The sequence below is a fragment of the Helianthus annuus genome, chromosome 8, assembly GCF_002127325.2.
Source record: "Helianthus annuus cultivar XRQ/B chromosome 8, HanXRQr2.0-SUNRISE, whole genome shotgun sequence".
Classification (NCBI taxonomy): domain Eukaryota; kingdom Viridiplantae; phylum Streptophyta; class Magnoliopsida; order Asterales; family Asteraceae; genus Helianthus; species Helianthus annuus.
In genome coordinates, this window is record NC_035440.2 from 163,382,958 (window position 1) to 163,387,034 (window position 4,077).

The 4,077-nt window shown below is 29.9% G+C and overlaps 1 long non-coding RNA gene across 1 annotated transcript; it reads right to left on the minus strand.

Moving 5' to 3' along the window:
• Positions 1–2,381: 2,381 nt before the first annotated feature.
• Positions 2,382–3,550, minus strand: LOC110912294. Its single transcript, XR_002577821.2, has 2 exons — positions 3,358–3,550; positions 2,382–3,131 (listed from the first exon to the last, which is right to left on the minus strand). It is a non-coding gene; the product is annotated as an uncharacterized LOC110912294 (long non-coding RNA).
• Positions 3,551–4,077: the final 527 nt, after the last annotated feature.

A 4,077-nucleotide genomic window follows, 5' to 3' on the forward strand; every position in this document is an offset into this window, starting at 1 on the left:
CACTAAGTTAAAATATGTAACTTATCTGGCTCCTTGATTCCCAAGTTAACTTGTTCCCTAAGTTAGTATATCCTCCACATCTCCTAATTAGTATTTAAATCTATTTTTCACACATACTAAATTTTATTAGAGATAATATCAAATTTTGGGGATTTGAAGTTGTATCGAAGAGATCTACACAAGGTATGATTTTCTTGTTCCTTTGATGCATCTATCTATATCTATACTATATAATAAAAGAAACCTGTTTTGGGACACTTGTCATTCTCTCATTTAATTGATTAAAATTATTAATAAAACTAATAATAATAATTACCCATGATTTTTTTATTTCTAGATAAGTAATTCTTATATATATATATATATATATATATATTAGATTAATAGTAATTAATAATATCTAATTTTTAACTCTATCCGTATAAATAAAGATATACATCAATTTTTTTAATAAAAATAGAAAATGTATATTTCAGTTTCGTATTATCAGATCATTTGAAATTCATAGACACGAATTGGGTTTTAAAATCCAAACTTGGAATTTGTTTATGATAATTTACCCATTATAATTCTTTTTTTCTAAATCAACTTATTTTTTCCAATTGTGAACAAAAGCCATATAAATATAATCCACCGTTTTAACTTTTAATTAATGAAAATGTTCATGTGAGCATGAATATTATATAGACACCATATAAATAGATTTATTCGAATGTAACAAAAAAAAATATAAAACCTTAATATATCAAAAATTTTATAATCAAAATAACGGATCAAGAGTCTCGTGAGCATGAATATTATATACACAGATCATGTAGTTAGATATTTACTCGAATGTAACATAAAATATAATAAAAACATGATACATCAAGAATTTATGATCAAAATATTGGATCAAGAGTCTTGCGAGAATCTATATATATCTATACTATATAATAAATAAAAGAAACCTGTTTGACACTTGTCATTCTCTCATAATATATTAAAAATTTTATTATCAAAATAATAGATCAAGAGTCTTGTGAGCATGAATATTATATACACACATCATGTAGTTAGATATTTACTCGAATTTAACAAAAAATATAATAAAAACATGATATATCAAGAATTTATGATCAAAATAATGGATCAAGAGTCTTGCGAGGATCTATCTATATCTATATCTATACTATATAATAAAAGAAACCTGTTTTGGTACACTTGTCATTCTAACGAGATTTTTAAATATATATTGTTTTATTATACACGACGTTCTTAAAAATGTAACTTTTTTCATTATTTAATATAAAAGAGTAAGTTATGATTTTGGCCCATGTGGTTATATCAATTTTAACCTTTTAGCCTAAAAAGAAATTTTTTAACATTTGAGCTCCTAACGTCTTTTTTCTAACCCTTTTGGCCTCCAACGTCTTTTTTTCTAACCATTTTGGCCCCCAACGTCTTTTTTTCTAACTCTTTTGTCCCCTAAAATTAAATGGATGGGGTTAGTGTTTGGGGCCAAAAGAGTTAGAAAAAAAGATGTTGGGGCTCAGATGTTAAAAGATTCTTTTTTAGGCTAAAAGAGTAAAAGTGATATAACCACAGGGGCTAAAATCGTAATTTACACAATATATAAAACTAAATTTACTCAACCCGTACAATACATGAAGTTCTTAAAAATATAACATTTTTATTATTTAATATATAAAATTACATTTATTCAACCCATGTAATAAACGAGATTTTTGAAGATATATTGTTTTATTATTTGGTATATAAAATTACATTTTTTCAACCCGTGTAATAAACGAGGGTTTTAAAGATATATTTTTTATTATTTGATATATAAAATTATATTTATTTAACCCGTGTATTACACGGGGTTCTAACCTAGTTATCTAATAATTCATTCCTCCACTCGAACAAGTTAATTCCCGTTAAGATCATAGAACCCTAATTAATTGCAATTTCTACTGAGTCATAAAAGTATAAAGAGTAAACTGCAATTTTACCCCCTGGGGTTTGGGGTGACTGGCACTCTTACCCCCCCTAACGAAATAATTGCAATTTTACCCCCCAACGTTTGCTCTTATGTCGCAACTTTACCCCCCGGTGTTAATTTGGCTAACTGATCTGTTAGATTTAATATGAAATGACTATTTTACCCTTTTATTTTACCACCCAACATTCTGTTATGTTGCATAATTACCCCCCACAGGTAAATTACTAAAATGCCCTTTCTTATTACCCCCTATACTTTGAGTTTAGAAGCAATATTACCCCCTGCAACTTTCAAATCACCATGGAAACCAGTATCAAGCTTTCAAAAGAAAAGAAATTTCAAGTTCCACAACAAATTCACTCATTATCACACATCATTCCTTATCAATATACACTTATCCAAGAAATTAGTGAGTATATGTATCGAATCATTCATGGATCATCATCACTGAAAAACACTAACATGAAGGAATTCTCATAACTCAGTCAACTCAAATTAGATACAATCGTTTGTCACTGTGCACAACATCCTGTAACATGTCACCAAAATGTCACCATTTGCTTCATAAATCATAATCACCTTGTAGATCACTGAACATGAACTAAGAACACATACATATGAAATCATTTACTGCATCTAAGATGGTTCTAGAATTGAAAACAACATTAACAATCAAGTAGCAGAAGAACACAAATCACTAGTACCGAAACCGCGAAACAACATCGGTACAACTACATTAACCAAACATATAACGATGAATACCTCAAAATGAACAGCAACTAGCAGAAGAATAATTAATCATGACATTAAAAACTAACTGATAAAGTGAATAAAAGAAAAAAAAATTGAAGAACAACTTGTAATGATTGTCGATGAACCTAAGAAACTAGAAATTAAAAACCGCTTATTGCAAAAGCTTGTAACTAAATGACCAAGACTTATTATCAAGAAATAATTTCATTGGTGAACATATAGTCGATTGATTTCCCATATCCCCTACAACTTGAATTGTTTGTTCCGAATGAACTCAGCAAATGGACCTAATTCTGAACAGTGAATGAACAAATCAGATTCGTACAGACATACTTCTGTTCAGCAAATGAACTAATTTAACCAGATGAACTTGTAATTTTTGTGCAAATCAGTTCTGCAAAAACAAACCCCTGTGAATTAAGAATCTCAAATTCTTGCAAATGAACCAAATATCAGATCTATACGAATCAGAAACAAACTGATTCGTGAATGCGGATTGACTGATCATATAATCTGATTCGTGATTATGTATGAGTGCAAAGATCTGTGATAACCAAGACCCTTGATTTGTAAATGTAATCAAAACAAATTTGTGAATAATATGCGCAAACAAACATCACCGTAACACAATCAATTGCAAATCGATGTAGATCTGTCATAAACTGAAACAATGCAACCTGCAGACTTGTGGATTCGTGTGAAGAAGAAGATACATATGACGGTTTGAATGGCAACTCCATCGGTTTGAATGCAACCTGCAAATCGATGTAGATCTGTCGCAAACGACGTTATGATGTAAGGTAAAAGATCAGATATACTATATTATTATTCATTAATAAATAATATTAAAAGACTTTTAAGGTTATCATGTAACTCTAATGTAACAGATTAGATATACTAGTGGGAAACCCGTGCGTTGCAGCAGAGGAGTCGACAATATGGGCTGAGAACATAATTTAAACCTAAAACGTTAAAAAATCATATATACGTGTGTTTATATATAATAGTTGAAATGACCGCGCGTTGCGGCGGGTATCCCGATTAATATCACAGAAAATTATAGTGTCACTAAAACTCGCTTCTTGTTTCCGACATACGTTCCAACCACCTTAAGCCGTTTCTAGATCGAGCCAGCTTCTTAAGACAACTTTTCACATGCACTCACATCAGCTGCTTGCGACTCCAAAACATCTCTCGTATGAGGTTGAATCAACAATCCTTTTAACACATGTAAATATCGCTATTTTGGGTATGAATGAGTTCACTTTACAAAGGTTTATAACTAACTCTTTAATTAGGAGTACGATTACACTGCACATGAAGACTTTGAGAATACAAAT